This window comes from Pangasianodon hypophthalmus, chromosome 28 (assembly GCF_027358585.1).
Source record: "Pangasianodon hypophthalmus isolate fPanHyp1 chromosome 28, fPanHyp1.pri, whole genome shotgun sequence".
NCBI classification, from domain to species: Eukaryota; Metazoa; Chordata; class Actinopteri; order Siluriformes; family Pangasiidae; genus Pangasianodon; species Pangasianodon hypophthalmus.
Window position 1 is genome coordinate 6293759 of NC_069737.1, and position 19274 is coordinate 6313032.

General features: G+C 38.7%; 1 protein-coding gene and 3 non-coding genes across 4 annotated transcripts in view; 1 reads left to right on the forward strand and 3 right to left on the reverse strand.

Annotated features, from left to right (window-relative positions):
* Nucleotides 1–2275: 2275 nt before the first annotated feature.
* On the reverse strand, nt 2276–2347 carry trnaq-uug (transfer RNA glutamine (anticodon UUG)). Its single transcript has one exon. It is a non-coding gene; the product is annotated as a tRNA-Gln (tRNA).
* Nucleotides 2348–4595: 2248 nt separating this feature from the next.
* On the reverse strand, nt 4596–4668 carry trnaf-gaa (transfer RNA phenylalanine (anticodon GAA)). Its single transcript has one exon. It is a non-coding gene; the product is annotated as a tRNA-Phe (tRNA).
* Nucleotides 4669–5762: 1094 nt separating this feature from the next.
* Nucleotides 5763–5834, reverse strand: trnaq-uug (transfer RNA glutamine (anticodon UUG)). Its single transcript has one exon. It is a non-coding gene; the product is annotated as a tRNA-Gln (tRNA).
* Nucleotides 5835–10025: 4191 nt separating this feature from the next.
* fbxw7 (F-box and WD repeat domain containing 7) overlaps nt 10026–19274 on the forward strand; it is a 127458-nt gene continuing 118209 nt past the window's right edge. The window contains exon 1 of the mRNA XM_053231130.1: nt 10026–10494. The gene's annotated coding sequence lies outside the window, so the exon portion shown is untranslated. The remainder of the gene's footprint in view (nt 10495–19274) is intronic.

Genomic DNA, 19274 nt, shown 5'->3' on the forward strand with positions numbered 1-19274 from the left:
TAACATTAGGTTAACTGTTATAATGTGTGATTAAAACCAGAAGCTACGTGCGCTACCACATGCGCTAGTTAGCCCCTTCCCTTCCCTCACAGACTGCTGGTAACTCTTATTCAGGAAGAAGTTGAAGTGTAGGAACTGACAGTAATTCAACTAAACGCAAATGGTGAAAATTCTTATTTTTATCCGTGTGATTTTATGCTAAAATATGAAATATAAGCCACAAAGTTTAAATCTCCTTTGCTTAGATTAATTTCTTGTGACTATTAAACACTTGTGTAGGTTTAAGACTGTGTTCATGATACTACTACTACTACTACTAATAATAATAATAATTAGTACAAGTTTAAATACAATTATGAGTATATGTGTTTTGGCACTTGTCTATGCCAGTATTGATTCTAGTACTGATATTAGTAATATACTTAATATTAGGCAATCAGGGACATCATGAAACACTTTATTCCATTCTATATATTTTCATTGTTGCCTTGTGCTGCTAGAAATGATCTTGTCATGTTGAGGTTTATGTTTAAAATGTTTTATCAGGTTACCTGTAAAGTTGACGCTGTAGTTCCTCATCGTGATTGTTTTCTGCAGAGCACAGTGTTCAGTCTGCTTTGTTTCGATTGCCTTCATTCTTTTTGAAATACATCTATTCGTTAGTGTGACAACACGCACAGCTTCGTGCACAGATCCTAACAAGTGCTCTGGATGGGCTAAACTGTTTCAAGAGCTCAGCAAGATACACTGGAGCTAGACCATACAGAGCTTTAAATATCATAAGCAGGACTTTGTAGTCAATACAGAACATAATGGACAGCCAATGGAGCTTGAATAAGGCTCTTATATTCTTGTTACAGTGCCAAACGATCACTTCTTCCTCATCTAGTCATGCATGATGGGGTGCTGTGACAGCAAAAGAAAAAAGAAAAAAAACCAGAAATGCACACTGTTTACCTCCGACACTGGAACAGATTAGAGCTCGCTATGAGAAGTTAGCAGAGAGACTTCCTGCTGTTGCGTGCTGATAATCAGCACCAGATGGATTTCATTTGTCTGATTTTTCCCCTCCAAACTTCTGTCTTCCTGGCACTGAGTCCTCATTAATCTGAGCTTAAATCACAGGATGCACTTTGTACAGAGGTTATCTCCACCAAGATCGTCTTCTTCACTTCCACAATGTTGTCATAAATTATATAGCATACAGTAGGTAATCTGTATTTCTAAACCGAAGTACAAAGTGGTTCATTTGCGCTTCATGACCAGATATGAAAGTTAGCCACACTCTTAAACACACTGAACAGTGAACACCCGTATCAGACATGCTACGTATGTTAACAAGGTGCACAAAAGTAGACAAATCTGTAAAAGCAATTCTGCTACAAATGATAATAGCTGATAATAGCTACTCCGAGCGACTGAGCTAACATTAGCTAGCAGTAGCTTTTCAGAAGAAGGTCCGACAAGGCAAGCGCTAGCTGAGAGAAAAGGACAAAAGCAGGAGTCCACTTTGTCTTTAGTGAGTGTCATGGTTGCAAATCACTTTATAATACCACACTGACAGTAACATACTGTATTAGACTCTCTCTCTCTTGTTCAATTTGCCTTATCAAGTTAATTCCCAAAGCATTTACATAAGCTTACATCACTTTTCCCATCAATCACTCAATAACGTTCATTTAAGCGTCTCAAATTATACTATGACCTAATACTTAAATGTATTTTAATGAAGACCAGGTTTCTGTGTATTTTTATGATCCAAAAAACAAAAAAAATGTTGGTTACATTTTTGCTACTTGACATTAGATCACTAACTTAACACATAGTGTTTGATGTCCTATGTTTATTTACAGTTAAACATTTACAGTTTTGAGATGAAGACAGAACCAAACTTTATCATTGCCCACGTCAGTTCTGCTGCAAGCCCCTTCACTTTCTGTTCCCATGTGCACAAAGTGTCCATCACTCCACACTTCAGTTGGTCACCAAATATAAAAACCATGCAAAAAGCTATCAATCCATTGATAAGAAGCTCCTTTTGTTTTATGTATATACACAATGGAAAGGCAAACCCAATGTAGGCTCCACCAAGATTTCAACTCAGATCACTGGAGTCAAAGGCAAGAGTGCTAACCATTACACCATGGAACCCAGAATGCTGCAAACTACTGACCAATGTCACACAGTCTCTCTTATCACTAATGTTGCATGAAGATGCACTAGTAGGGAGACGGCCATTGAAACCCAGGAACAAAGCAGAGATCTTTGGGCTTAAAGGTTCCACCGAGATTTGAACTCGGATCGCTGGATTCAAAGTCCAGAGTGCTAACCATTACACCATGGAACCAAGGCAGCAACAGTTGCTAATGTCAGAGAGTAAGGAGTTAAAATATTAAAAAGGTATTCACTGCAGAACCAAACAAACAGAAACTTGGTCTGTATTCATCTTTAGAATTTTGGCTTACTAAACCATACATAAAGCACGATTGAACCAGGGAGCTTCAATTTAATGCTCTCCTGACTGAGCTATTTCAGCTAAGGCTGAGGCCCAGAAGGCTTTATTGTATTCAACAAATCTGCCATAGAATTCTTTTTTCTGTCAAGATTTGAACTCAGATCAAAGGATTCAAAGTCCAGAGCGCTAAACATTACACCGTGTAACCAAGAGTCAGAGCTTCAGAGCTTCAGTTTAACACTTTCCAAACTGAGTTACAAATCTTGAACCAAAATTCATAGACTTAGGTTCATAAACATCTTGACTAGAATTTGGAGTACAAAACCCTACATTGTGCAAGTACAATATCCTTTTAAGGCAATGTTTCTACAACAGTAAAGAACCTTAAACAAATACTTTGCAGATTAAACAGAGGTTTTAAACTCAAATCAGTGGATTCAAAGTCCAGAAGGCTAACTATGGCCCTGTTCACACTTGGCATCAACATGTGTCCTGGGTGATCAGCGCTAAATACAGGTGTGAACAGGGTCAAATGTGTCTCAAAGACACATTGCAATCCGATCACTTGAACCACATTTGGAGGTGGTCTGGGACCCAAATGGCCACATCACATTCGTAGTGTGAACACAACTGTGTCTTGACCCCATTGTCCTAACTGGAAAATACGCAATCATTGTGAGACTGTTGGAATCAAACGATAGAGCTCTATGCCACTAGGCTAATGGATAAAGACAATGCTATAACAGCAGAGACAAAAGCAGGTGCTTTTCATAGCTTCATTCGTCCTCTCATCTCTCATTGATTTATAAGTTTTGACAGCAGACCATGTGATTAAAATGTTTGAAGTCCATACGTGTACATAAGATAGGATTCGCAAAACATTTCTGCCTGAAAATAAATGCAGCAGAAGAGTGATGTAATAAATGTTTGTGACAGCCTTTCTCCAGTGGAAATGATGTATGAAATCTGATCACAAGTGGTCATTGGAGATGCATTCATAATGCCAGGTGTGAACAGCTATGCGTCTCGACTGTCCACTTGTGATCCGATCACCCAAGTCGCATGTTAATGCCAGGTGTGAACAGAGTCTATTACACCATGGAACCAAGACACCAAGAAACTTTAGTTTCTGCCTACTGAATCCTAGCATATACTGACCGTTATCTCACTGTCCTCACTTATTGCCAGTGTCAGGGAAGTTATAACGGAAACACAGTTGCTGCCAAAAATAGAGATGTAACCAAGGATCTTTAGAATTTCAGTCTAATGCTCAATATTTCTGCTAAGGCTATGGCCAAGAAGGTTTGGCTATAATCCTTGCAGAACTTTTTCCAGAGGAATAAAGAACCTTAAGCAAACCTGTTACAGGGTCCACTGAGCTTTGATCTCAAATCATTGGATTCAAAGACCAGAGTGCTAACCATTAAACAATGGAAGCAAGACACTGACTATCTCGTTTGGAGCGCCATCACACCACTGACTAGCCAAAATTCAAGTACTCATTCCCACCCATAAGAACAATACGAGAGATAAGAATTTTACATAGTGAACATTTCACAATGACTTTTACTGTATACTGGACAAAATCTCTCTGTTGTATGAACCAAAAACTGTATGAATGTATGAACCAAAAACTGATCCATATTCATCTTGACTAGAATTTTGGCATACTAAACCATACATAGAGTACATAGAGCAAGATTAAATCAGGGATCTTTAGAGTGTCAGTCTAACACTTTCCCAAATGAGCTATTCCAGCCAAAATCAAGCAATTGCTCATTTATAGTTTTGAAATGAAGACAGAAACATCATCATTAGCCATGTCAGTTATGCTACAAGCCCCTTCTCTTTCTGTCCCCATATGCACGACGTGTCCATCACTCCATACTTAACTTGTTCACCAAACGTAATGCTTGTCTTGAATAGAATTTACAATGAAATCCTTACATGATTTTCCTTTGGAGAGAATTTTTCTATCGCAGAAAAGAACTTCGAGCAAACCTTTTACTGGTTCCACTGAGATTTAAACTCACCATTACACCAGAACTGTTCAGGTTCTCCTTAATGAATACAAGAAAATAATGACTGACAGACTCCCTTATCACTGCCTAAGGAGTTATAGCATTAAGAATGCTACCATTGCCGAAACGCGGGATTGAACCAGGGACCTTTAGATCTTCAGTCTAACGCTCTCCCAACTGAGCTATTTCGGCTAGGAGCAAGAGACAGGAGGCTATACTGTGGAACCAAGTCCACACTTATCTCTAATGTCAGGGCCTAAGAAGTTATAATATCAAGAAAGTCTTCACTGCTGATCCAAAAAAATGGAAACTTGTTTCATATTCATCTTTAGAATTTTGGCTTACTAAACCATACATAAATCACGCTTGAACCAGAGAGCTTCAGGGCTTCAGTTTAACGCTCTCCAAATAGAGTTATTTTAGACAATGGAAACAAGGACTTCTTGAACCACATCTTGAACCAAAATTCATAGACGTGGGTCATCAACATCTTGACTAGAATTTGGCATATAAAACCCTACATTGTGCAAGATCCATTTAAGAGAATTTTTACACAGCAGTGAAAAAAAAACTTAAGTTATTTTTACTGAGTTATTTCAGCTAATGCAACCAACAGGCTTTACTGTATTCACCAAAAACTGGAAGATTAGCCCATTTTCATCTTATTACCAACATCAGTGGCTTTGAGGTCACAACATCACAACAGAAAGATCATCACTGCTGAAACACAGGATTGAACCAAGGACCATTAAATGTTCAACATAACACCCGCATAACTGAGCTATATAGAGCAAGCGTGAACCAGGGAGCTGCAAAGCTTCAGTTTAACACTTTGAACTGAACTATTTTGGACAACGGGCACAAGACCAACTGTTTCCGGCTGCGTCACATCAACCTGCTGTTAAACTATGAAGCTAGCGAACGTGAACTCCATATGTGTAGTGTCAATGAGCAAACAAATAAATCAATCTGTAGAGGATCAGTCTATTTATTTATTTTTAGATCTTTAGAGGATCAGTCTGACACTGAGCTATTCTGGCCAGATGCAAGTAATCACTCATTTACAGTTTTGAGATGAAGACAGATCCATCATCATTACCCATGTTAGTTCTGCTACAAGCCCCTTCTCTTTCTGTAAGCATGTGAACGGCATGTCCATCAGCCCATTCTTCAACTGTTCATCCACTAAGACGTTGGTCTTGACTAGAATTTGGTGATTAAACCCTTACACAGATCTCTTTTTCAGAGGATTTTTGGTACAACAGCAAATAAAGAACTCTTGCAGAAGGTTCCACCGAGATTTGAACTCGGATCACTGGATTCAAAGTCCAGAGTGCTAACCATTACACCATGGAACCCAGACACACAAAAGGAAATTCCTACCCTCCTTGGGGTTGAGAGGCCATTTTCTTTGGTTTTAACCTAGTTACAAGCAACCTGGAAAAAAGCTTTATTCAAATGCAGCATAAAATGCTAGCTGACCTAACAAGGACTATACTGCTAACTGAGCTAACATACTATGATCCTTACTGAAGGCTATATAATTATTGGGATGTTGGTGTTAGCTAACTGTTTTTTTTTTTTTTTAGCATTTTGGTCATTGTTGGATGCTAATCATTGTGCTAATCAGCATAGCATTATTTTGATTAGTCCCATGAAACAAGCTCACTAGGCCACATATACACAGACACAGAAGCGTACAGGATTTCTGTGAAGAACAGCTCTCGCTAAAACATCAACAAATTAACATGCTCGGAGTCATTTTCTCAAAATGTTGAATATGTTCAGATTTGTAAAAACCTCTTTAAATCATTTAAGTTTCACAGCTAAGATCAGTAAGCTAGCTAACATTAGGTTAACTGTTATAATGTGTGATTAAAACCAGAAGCTACGTGCGCTACCACATGCGCTAGTTAGCCCCTTCCCTTCCCTCACAGACTGCTGGTAACTCTTATTCAGGAAGAAGTTGAAGTGTAGGAACTGACAGTAATTCAACTAAACGCAAATGGTGAAAATTCTTATTTTTATCCATGTGTAAATAGCTACAGTCAACATCCTACTTCCTGTTTCCCAATGCCACAGTTGTCCCCAACCTCTATATGTATGACTAAATTACACAACAATGATTCACTCTGGGATTTTTTCCTACATAATAGGACATGGAGCTCTTTCTCAGTCTTCTACAGTATTCCAGCTTTTTTTGGTCTCATACACAGACCTCCTGCTCAGCTGCAGATGGCCCAGTGCCAGGCTAAATGCCATACTTCTCACAAATGCACACGCACACACACGCACACACACACACACACACACACATTCTTCAGGGCTTCAGTGCATTTCTGCAAGATTAAGATACTTAATGTGGGACTTAGCATGAGGAAAGAGTGCCAAAAGTACAGCCAAACACAGGACCCCTGTAGAAAAATAACATTTCTCAGTGTTTAAACATTGTTAACAAGTATTTTTTGGAACCAAGTTAATTTTTGCCTTCAAAATCTATATTACAAAACATACCTTACTTGAGTGTAAGAGGTTTTGAAATACAGTGTGCAAACATTTGCACATTGGGCTGTGGAAAAAGTTTTGTCAGCGAGAAGTTTCTTCATTTATTGATTTATTAAATTTATTGCCATGAATTATATTGTCTGCATTTGTATTATTGCTACTGTAGTGTACTGTGAATAAAGTACATATTAGTGAGATATTAATGAATTAACACTTCAGATGTCAGATCTAGTGTTTGTATGGCAGGAGTTTTTATAACATTACTAAGTAATATTTTAGGAACTTTATGAATGCTTTCGAAATTGAGTATAAATTTTGTACTCAATAACTGCTAAGGCTATTAGGAAAAAAAAATCAAGAATTAGAAATTTCAAACAAATATTACTGGGGGTGGAGGTGGGCTTGGTTATAACTTTTCGTTTAACCAACCCTAAACACTGATATCCTAAGTGCTATTATAGAAAAATTTTCTTAATCAGAGGATGATTTAAATATGATTATCATATAATCCATCAAGTCTAATCAAGAGTTAAAATAATCAGAAATGATAACAGGTGTAATACATTTAGTACATTTTAATCATGAAGAGAGTGTGATTTTATGCATATGATTTTACAAGAATATTTGTCTATGGGAATCAAGAAATCTAATACAAACTGGTGTGACCTTGCTTGTGGGAAATCAATAAGCACATAGATCTCATTCATAAACTGTATCTTTCCAGTCCAGGCTTGCTCTGTTATTTCTCATGGAAAATTGCTTTTTCTCTACCTGAGTACTGAAGTGCATCGTTAAGTTTGTGATGAGTGTTAACATTTAAAAAAAAATAAACTGACTGAGCTCATGCCACGGTTAAAACTAAGACAGAGGCGCAATGAAATAACAGTGGCGAAAGTTCAGGGGTGTGATTAAAAGAAAAAAATGAGAAAACTCCACCTAATGAGATCATTGTTTAAGAATTGTATAAAAGCATGAGCCATGACTATGTAAATCAGATGATTTGCGCAACATCTCGGCTTTGCTGATTGCTTCAGTAAAGTCTAATTTTTGGCATCCAAAACCTTTTGACTTTGGAAAGTTATTTTTTCTTCAATCTGAACTGAGAAAGTTTTCCACGACACTATACACACACACACACACACACACACACAATTACTCAGAGGCATTTAGGGCCAAAGAAGAAGAATATGTTTCAATAGGTGAAGTGAAAAAGTGAAGTATTTTAGCTAGCTGGTTTAGGATTGGTCTCTAAACTGCTACAAAAGACAAATGGATGAATGAGTGTGCTTAGTTATTTTTCTCTACCTGCGACTCTGTTTGTATAATTCTTACTACACTTATTTAAAAACGTGAAGGCTAACATAACATAAGGCTTATTGTATAATCTTTAATGTTAATGCAAAAGTAAACATAGCTATACCTGTATCTTTCAAAAAAATAGAAAATATGGCGACACCCCTTTTCCCCTCATTTTTTAAATCTTTAATTGAGCTAATGTTACTTAACCCTTCTTGTATTATATTGTTGAATTAGTTTGCTTAGTTATTTTGTTTACTTTACTTGTGATACTACCATATAATTCTTTACTGCTAAGGTTATTCAACACTTTAAAGGCAACTAGCTAGCTTTGGAGCTAATGGTAGCTATCGGTGGTTGTCTTGTCCCAAGAAGAAACTCAAGATTTCTTTTGCTAATTTACTTATTACAACGAGTTTATTTTCAATAAAAAATTAAATTTGACCCAATCAGGTCATCCCTATGGCTAATAGTGGCTAATAGCAGCTAGCTAGTATGCACTGGCTGCTGCTAATGTGTAAACATTCGTTAGTGAAGAATAATGGTGTACTCACATTTCTGTAGTTTTATTAAACTTATATTTGGTAGCTAAACTACAAGGACACACTTTAAGCAGTTTAGACTAGCTTAGGTGCCTGAAATTAGCCAGCTAGCTTTAAAAAAGTGTAGGGTTGCTGTTTAACAAAGTACAATTTATAATACTTGATGTGGTGACATTTTTAGGAGAATATTTATTTAATATTTATTGAAGGAGTCTTGGTTTAGTAAAGACTTCAGGAAAGAGGAGTTTACGTTTTCTGGTTTCTCTGTAAAATGACAGGCTGAGTTTTCTGAAAGAGAGAGAGAGAGAGAGAGAGAGAGAGAGAAAGAGGTGCTGGTGAGAGAATGACTGTTTACTGCAGCTATAATGTAAGCGATAACAGGGACTAACTCATCTTTCGGATGTTCCACAACATTAAATCTAACTATAAAACATGAAATGTGCGACGTGTCATTCATTACTAAATTAAACATTGACCATTGTAATCGTTGGCAAATTGTTGTAGTGAAATAACACACTCCAGACTTTGCAGTTATACGAAAATAATGACCTGGCGAGGATAGCGGTCTGCAGTGTTTATATATATATATATATATATATATATATATATATATATATATATATATATATATATATATGTGTGTGTGTGTGTGTGTGTGTTTCAGATTTGCATTTATATATTCAGAATTTCTAAATATATATTCCAATTTATATTTACATTTATATATTCAGAGTTATAACTATATTCAGATTTCATATAATTATTTCCTGTTTGGTTCTTCATTTTTATATATATATATATATATATATATATATATATATATATATATATATATATATATATATATATATATATATATGTACATACACACACACACACACACAATAGTTCTAAATGCTTCTGACTGACTTTTTTGTATGTATGAGTGATTAAAATATTGAATTTATCTCATTTTACTTCCTATATGTCCCTCCTTGTGCTGTATTGTAGAGTTATTATTGCTTAGTTATTTTGTTTACTCTACCCGCTATACCGCCGCTACTACTAAGGCGATTAGACAGTGCGCATGCGCAGTGCGTATAGTTGTTAGAGAGGGGGAAGGGGGGTGTGGGTTTGGGGAGGGGGAGTTGGGACGCCTCAGGACGACGGCGACACGCATGCGTGGAAACGGTGGGAGAATTTCGAGGGGGGCGTGGTCGCGTTTCGACGACGTCATCATCCTGAGACTGGAGTCCGTGGAAAAGAAGCCAGGAGCGTTTTGTGCTCTGTGTGTGTCTGTGAGTCTTGTGTTCAGCGCCGTGTTGACCTGCGACGGATTATTATTATTATTAGATTATTATTATTTTTATTATTATTATTATTACTATTATTTTTAAACTTCACGGCGGGTTTTTAACTCGTAACGGATTATTTTTTTACTCTTCACAGCCGGGTGGAATGTGTGTTGCCGTACACACCTATGTGGATGGATATAAATAGGATACGCGGTGTGAGCGAGCGTCTCCTGTATTAGCTTACATGATTGTGATTATTACTAGCAGTACTAGCCCTTAAACGTGTGTTGCCTAGGCTACGAGCCGCGGGGAAATTTTCGAAGACCGGCGTATGTGCACCGGAAGGAACCCCATCTGCTGAGCCACGCGCTGCCCTTGTTTTTTCCGCCTTATTATTTAAGGTAAACAAACATTAAACATTATTCATCAGCAGCGCTGACTTTGTAAATAACACTTAATACACTGGCTTTGCTCATATGTCTCAAAAAAGCACTTGTTTTTACACCACTTCATCATCAAAGCGAACAGAAAGGGGCTGTATCCCAAATTGTGGCTTGTTCCCTTTATAGGTGTCCTACATTAATATAAATTAATGGACTTTCACATGCATTGAGTGCACTATGGTATCTATAGGTAGCCATTTGGCATCAGGTTCAGCTAGCGGCTAGCCACCTTCATGATAGCTAAGCTAACGTTAATAGGAACTGATAAAGGGCAGTGTATGTGGTTAGTTAGCCAGCTAACTAGCATAGTGTATACATTTCCCTAGCTAGCTAGTTAAAGAGACACCAAGTTCCTGACATATTGAATTTTTTTAAATGTGAAAATATGTCTGCTTTTTTTTCTTATCTATTCTCAAATTTAAAAAGTCAAAATTTAAAGATTTTCACAAATAGACTTAGCTTAGAAGCTAATGCTAGCTCCTGGTGCTTGTCTTGTTTTTGTCCTAAGAAGAAAAAGTTTTTTTTCCCCCGACTTAACTTTACTCACTACAAAGAGTTTATTTTCTCTCCACATCTAAATTTGACCCAAACAAATAAACCCTCAGGTTCATGTTTCCTGCAAATGTGTTAGCTCCTTGGCTAAAAGTGGCTAGCTAGTATCCACTGCCTGGTGCTAATGTGTAAACCTGGTGTTAATTATGTTTATTAATGAGGAATAATGGTGAACACACACTTTTATAGCTTTAGTAAACTTATATTTAGTATCTAAAGCACAAGGAAACACACTCTGAATGTATTGTAGCTGTTTAGCTTAGCTTAGGTGCTTGATATTAGCAGCTAGAGCTAGCTTATATACATATATATATTTCCAGTTGAACATTTAAAATGCTTTCTAAATGCTTGAGTAACTTTTTTGTGTATAACTTTTAGTGTTTAAGTTGTTTTCAGAAAGTGCTGAAACACACTTTTAGCAGCATGGTGTGTGTGTGTGTGTGTGTGTGTGTGTGTAAAGCACATGCTGATGGAAGTTTGAGCTTCTCAATTCACTTCATGCTTAAAGCATCTCACTCACTTTCAGTAAGAGCTTTATCCTGCTGGATCCGGGGCTTATTCCGGGAACGCTGATACGAGGCGGGAATACATCTTGGTCCATCACATGGCACAACACACTCATTCGCACCTCGGGGGCAATTTAGCGTCGCCAGTCTGCCTACTGGCGTGTTTTTGGGCGGTAGGATGAAACCAGAGAACTTGGAGGAAACCCAGACGGATATTGAGAGAGCACGTGAAACTCAGACCAGACGGTAACCTGAGATTCAGGATCGGACCCTGAATCCTGGAGCTGTGAGACGGGAACGCTACATGCTGCACCGTCATGCCTAAAGCTTCTGAAGCCCTATTCGGATGGGATTAACTGTACATGATGTCATGGGGTGATTTCCTGTTTTCAGAAGCACCTCTGTTGTTTTATTTCCTTCTAGATCGGCTGTGTCAGTGTTTTTCTCCGTCCTCCTATGAGGAAATTACACTCCTACTGATTTTCGCCAAGCTCAGCGCTCGTCTGATCATTTTAGTCCATATAAATGTCAGTGGTTTTCTACACAGATGTTGCCTCACGTTAGAAAAAAACAGATGTTTGACTGCTACTGCTTGCTGCATTTACTCCCGTAGCATGTGTATCAGTGACCCTCCTCCAGATATTAAACAGTGAAAAATTGATGCTTCTCGGATACTTTAAGATTGTTTTATTGCGTATTTTTGTTGCTAATCGTTGCTATAATCTTGGTTCGCCCCCAAACTGACTCTACGACCACCGCGTTGTGAACGGAGCGTGATCACATGACCACATGCCGCAAATATCCGGGTTAGTAGAAAATAAGACCCACGCAAAAACAATCCCCACTTGCTCATTTTAATGGTGTCTGGATGCGAGAGTTTTATTATGTGTAAAAAAAAAATATATTACATAGATAAATGTAGATGTCTTACTGATAAACTAATCCCATCCGAATAGGACTGAAGTCTCAGAATTTTCAGGTGTTGAAGGTTTGCAGCTTGGTCTCAACTTATCATGTTGCAGTTGATGCTTGTTATGAAATTATGCTCATGCTGATTTGTTGCCTTTGACCTGCTTGTGTGTGTGTGTCTGTGTGTGTGTGTGTGTGTGTGTATTATGTAATTATTGCTATCAAAGCCAAGAAGTTTTATCAGCAGTCCATCTCACGCAGGGCTGGAAGAGGAATAATATGCGGATGATCTCACTTTGACACGCTGGATTTGTACCTAAGAGCTGCTGCTGTAACCGTAAACACTCTCCTGTTCTCATTGTGATTGGTTTTAACTACGTGCACGTGTACGCAAGATGGCTGCCGCACGTAACCCGCAGTCATTTGGAGCTTCACTTGTGCACGTAATCAGAAATTAATGCTGCATGTCCAATGTGGTGCAGTGCCAGCGTCAATACATGTCACACAGCGTGCACTACTTGTGTAGTATTCTACACTGAGTACTGGTTCTCCGATTGCGTCTGAAAACCTCTCTTGTTGGCTTGAAACCTAGATTTGGAGTGTAAGGTCAGTGTTTTTTGGAGTGTAAGGTCAGTGTTTTTCGATTTTAAGATGCAGGTTATGATGACAGAGAAGAGAAACAGATCACATGATTGGATGAAATCACTCAACATACAGGGTTGTTTCGGCTCTCCATCTCGCAGATGTGGCTTTTAATCCTCGAGACGTACCTAAATAACGCAAGCGAGCACGTGAACAGCGAGGCCCACGTTGCTGCCTTATTTACAACCTGCTCACACTGAACATCCTTTTCCACACTCTCAGTACTGTTTGGGCTTTTTATAGTTGGAAGAGTAATGATTTCCCCGAAGAGGACGAGTTCCCTTTCGAGTCTGGTTCCTCTCGAGGGTTTTTTTTTCTTCCTCGTGTCGTCTCGGCGAGACTTTCCTCGCCGCTGTCGAGGGAGATCGGAATCTACATCCGGATTTCTGCAGGGCTGCTTTGTGACAATGTATAAATATAAGTATAAAAAATTCCTGACTGGAAAGTTCTACAGCTGTTACGTTTAGATTTAATTTTCTGCAGTAACGATCCATTGTTCGTTCTTATCACGTTTAATGTTTCCCTTTTTCGTGACAGCTTTTATGATCTTGAAATGAAAACAAATCTGGAAAAGTTCTCAAAGGTCAGGAATGTGTGTGTTTGGGAGTGAAATAGTCAGGCTGTATTGATTCACCACCTTTACAGCAAGCGTAAGGTCAAATTCAGCCAGAGCAGGAACGTACCGATAATCGAAGACCCGATACATCGCAATATCTGACACTTCAGATTATTCTGTTCAGTGTTCTGTCACAGATAAATGTGTCAGCCATGTGATAATTATTTTAACGATTGATTTTAATGATTAATCACAGTGGCTTATTGGGTCCTTGCTGCTTTGGAGCGCTTATGAAAGCAGTTTGAAAGGAAATGTAACGCAGTCTAAAGTTCACAGTAATGGTTGTGTCCAAAATCTGTCCTCAGGGACCCTCGGGTTGCGTCCACGCTATTGCTCTGTCCCAGATCTCAGGATCTTCAGGTGTGTTTGGATTTGGGAAAGCTCAAAAGCTCTGGGACTCGGAAACACCGGTCCAGCTGCGATCCTTCATTCAGACAGCAGTGGTTTATAACAGACGTGTAGTGCAGAAAGTGGAAATGGAAAGAGCAGACAGGACGAAGAAGTGACTAATGCGCAGTCAGGACTCTAAAGAACTAAAAGAACAGCTATGCTTTACAAAAACACATTCACACTGTCGTTTAAAGATCGCGAGTTTGAATCCGGATGATTGCACGGCCGTCTCAGAGATCAGAATTGGGCGTCATCTCAGAGAGGGAGGGATGGTGTTACTCTGTGTCCTGTCAATCAGAGCGAAAGCAGCCAATGGCAGGCGTCTGTCAGGCCGTGTATGCGGAAGAGGGCGGATTGTGCTTTGCTCCGAGTGTGTCGCGCAGCAGTTTGAAAGGATGTTGTGGCTGTCTTCCCGTGTCTAGGAGCTAGCTAGCAGACCAAATTTGGTAGAAAAAGGGAAATCAACGACGGCTTGTTACAGCGATCATAAGTGTCTGTACTTGTTTATGGATTACTCTGACAGGAGACTTCACACTTCTTTGTGTCTCCTTTTTTTGTGTAAGACACTCATTGAGATTATATTATAAATAGCAAAATTCACCACACCATTGTTTTTTTAGTCCATCACATGATCCTAAATGAGCACAATTTCACAAATACATTTTTTTCCCCCATTCGAATCTGTATTGCTGCACTCTCACTAATAATAACCGGGTATGACGTACAACATCGGACGCTTATCGTCACCAGACGTCATCTCTGAGAGGAAGGAGGCGTTCTCGTGCCAGGTTCCTGTCCCAGTTTAGAAGATAATGATGCGTAAGGATGACTGGCTTCTAAGTCACATGATTCATCGATGGGTTGAAAGACACAGTGCATATTTATTAAGGGTACGGAGCCACACACACACACACACACACACACACGACAGAACTTGTGCCATTACATGAATTATGAATTAGCCATAATGTTAAGATGATTAACTTGCAGCGTGAGGCGTCACTGTGTGTCACCTGAACACTGTCTTCGTTCTGTTAGTGTTAACTCTGAATAAAGAAGCATTGAGTAGGGTGTGTGTGTGTATGTGTGTGCGTGTGTGTGTGTCTGTGGGGGGACTTCTGTTTATTTTTGTTGTCTACACCTGAGCATCACTGCGCTTCAGAAGCAGCTGTTTCCAGAAGCACTTATTCTGCTGAGATGAAAGAAAAGAGCGTGTAGTTGCTGTTTGCTTTCACCTGGGCTCTCTTCATCTGCAGGTGTGTGTGTGTGTGTGTGTGTGTGTGTGTGTGTGTGTGTGTGTGTGTGTGTGTGTGTGTGTGTGTGTGTGGGAGAGAGAGGATTCAGCATTCAGCAGAGGATTCATTTCCAGGAGTCTGTTCCAGAAAGAGCTTTTTTTTTTTTTTTTTTTTTTTTTTAAAGAATAAAATCATTCTTGCATTCAGAGCTGAACTGAAAAGGATTGTGGAAGTTCATAGTGAACTTTAAATGCTGCCGTCAAGTTGAGCAGCGTGATTGTTGCTTTCAGCGAAGGAAAAAAATGACTTTGTTTTAAGCATTAGGGGCAAATTTTTAAAAAGCAAATAATAAAAATAATCTGTAAAAAAAAAAAAAAAAAAAGCATTGAAGAAAGCGTGATTTGCTGAAAAGATCATTCTGGCAATGATGACCGTCCAAGAACATCTCAAGAACAATCCGGCGACACAGTGCAGAGAAAATGTTGGATGTGATTCGAGACCGAATTTTATTTGACAGATTGACTGTTTTGATATTTCATAAACGTGAACAGTGTAATGCAGATAAAATGAAATATTGGTGCATGCCTAGTGCCACATTCGCAGGGACTGACACACACACACACACACACACTCTCTGTCTCTCACACACGCGCACACACACACAGTGTTTCCTCCGCCTGTGTGTGTGTGTGTGCTGTTTGGTTTTGAATGGAGAGAGCGAGAGGGTGTGAAAGGGAAACCCTCTGCATTGTCCTGTGCTTTTTTTTGTTTTTCATTGAGGACTTGCTGCCCCCCTTCTCCTAACACACACACACACACACAATCACCATCTGACCTAAAGTAGCCTTTCTCTCTTAAGCCCAGACTTCTGTCGCCTGAAGTGGATGAATAAATGCACGTTTTTACTTTCTTAATAAATCCATTATTCTTGTTCTTCGTTAAAACGCTTTTCTTAATAAAACGCACAACACTATCCCGAGCCTTTAACACCTTTTAAAAACATAATGCAGATATCAGGAACAGGAAAGAGGCACGTCCTTCTTCCTGAGAGGGTGAGAGAAATGGGGAGGGAGAGAGAGAGAGAGAGAAGGATGGAGAAAGATCAGGCGACAGAGACGTGAAGAGAAAGAAGGCGAGAAATGAAATAAAGAAAAAAATGACAGAGAATGGAAAAAGGTTCAAACACGAAGGATTTTTTTCCATTTTCTGTTACTTTACGCTTTTCTGAGATATCACTGATATCGTCAAACCTTTTTATTACCTTACAAAAAAAAGACAAACTGGAAGTAGCTGATGTGATAAAATATTGTTATTATTAAAATATTGTACGAATTTTTTTTACATTTAAAAAAAAATTTCTGTTACATTTTTTTTATTTTATTTTTTTAATAAAATATTTTTAAATATAATGAACACAAAAAACAAATATATGAATTAAATTAGATTTAGTAAATACATGTAATATGTGTTCATTAATACTAATAAACAAATGTATTATTATTTATATATATTTTTAAATACTGATTTGGGAAATTGTGAGCAAACCCAGGCTTATTTATCATGATACATGTGGTGTATCGTAGAAATGAAGATAAGACAAAAATGTGGAGCGATGGAGAGAATATGAAGAGGAGAGAGATAGATAAGTGTCAGAGTAAGAGATATTAAAATATGGAGTGTTTTTTAAGCATCATTTTTCCCAGGAGCGAACCGCGGCGTTGGACTTGGAACTGTGAATATGGAGCATTTACACAAACCTCATGGTTCAAACTGATTTTAAATCAGAGAGCTAACATACATTATTTACAATATTTTTAGAGATAGCACTAAAAATACCTGCAGAATAGCTACAGAAATGGTGAATTAGATATCACAGAAAACATATCAGATCCCGTAAAAAAATAAAAAGGCAAAGATTTGGAATTGGATCTGGAAAATAAATATATTTTTGAAACAGGAAATGCTTACATATATGAAGAAACTTTTTTCCTTCTTTGTTAGGATTGATTTTATTCTATTTATACTTTCTATTCTATTTACATTTATTATATTTATTATATTTTCAGTCTGTGGACGAGTTTAACTGTGAAATGTTTCCGTTAAAACATTTTAAAGCTGAGTAGTTTTTAAAGAAAACACTACAGTGCTGTAGTTATACCCTATGTAGTGAGCACATGTAGCGCACTACAGTGCTGTAGTTATACCCTATGTAGTGAGCACACGTAGCGCACTACAGTGCTGCAGGTTATACCCTATGTAGTGAACACACGTAGCGCACTACAGTGCTGCGGTTATACCCTATGTAGTGAGCACACGTAGCGCACTACAGTGCTGCAGGTTATACCCTATGTAGTGAACACACGTAGCGCACTACAGTGCTGTAGTTATACCCTATGTAGTGAGCACATGTGGCGCACTACAGTGCTGCGGTTATACCCTATGTAGTGAGCACACGTAGCGCACTACAGTGCTGCAGGTTATACCCTATGTAGTGAGCACATGAGGCGCACTACAGTGCTGCGGTTATACCCTATGTAGTGAGCACACGTAGCGCACTACAGTGCTGTAGTTATACCCTATGTAGTGAGCACACGTAGCGCACTACAGTGCTGTAGTTATACCCTATGTAGTGAGCACATGTGGCGCACTACAGTGCTGCGGTTATACCCTATGTAGTGAGCACACGTAGCGCACTACAGTGCTGCAGGTTATACCCTATGTAGTGAGCACATGTGGCGCACTACAGTGCTGCGGTTATACCCTATGTAGTGAGCACACGTAGCGCACTACAGTGCTGCAGGTTATACCCTATATAGTGAGCACATGAGGCGCACTACAGTGCTGCGGTTATACCCTATGTAGTGAACACATGTGGCGCACTACAGTGCTGTAGTTATACCCTATGTAGTGAGCACACGTAGCGCACTACAGTGCTGTAGTTATACCCTATGTAGTGGGCACACGTAGCGCACTACAGTGCTGTAGTTATACCCTATGTAGTGGGCACACGTAGCGCACTACAGTGCTGTAGTTATACCCTATGTAGTGAGCACACGTAGTGCACTACAGTGCTGTAGTTATACCCTATGTAGTGGGCACACGTAGCGCACTACAGTGCTGTAGTTATACCCTATGTAGTGAGCACACGTAGTGCACTACAGTGCTGCAGTTATACCCTATGTAGTGAGCACACGTAGTGCACTACAGTGCTGTAGTTATACCCTATGTAGTGAGCACACGTAATGAAGAGAAGCCATGTTGGATTTGGCATGATGGCCTGATCTTATCACAAATTGTAAGAATCACAGCGCATTTAAGAAGGTCCCTGTGTGTATTTGTGTGTGTGTGTGTGTGTGTGTGTGTGTGTGTGTGTGTGTTTATCTTTATCTATTATACCGCATGTTGATTGTGTTATAAATACCCTTCACTGTGTTTATCTTGCTGTAGTTGTATGTGTGCTCATAGAGGTGTATACACACACACACACACACACACACACACACACAGGATGCTACATTGCCTTTCTCTCTCATGAAGGGGCCCCCAGCGGAGGGTCGTTTCCAGGGTAACGCCTTTCTCTTTGTGACCTTTCAGTGTCCTCCACTACAGGAACGTTCTCTATAAAAGACATGTGTAGATCAATGTGTACATATATTTATTTATATATAATTTATTGTACATGTTACCTGTTTTTTTTACATCACTGATGAAGATGAACAAAAATGTTAGATTGTAATTAAGTAATTAAATATAATAATAATAATTCTAATATTAATAGGAGCTTATAATGTTTTCACTGTAATGCTTGAAAATTCAGTTAGAGATAGAGAGCTGGAAAAAGGGAATATGTTGTCTGTCAGATTTAAGAGAACACATTACGTATAGGTT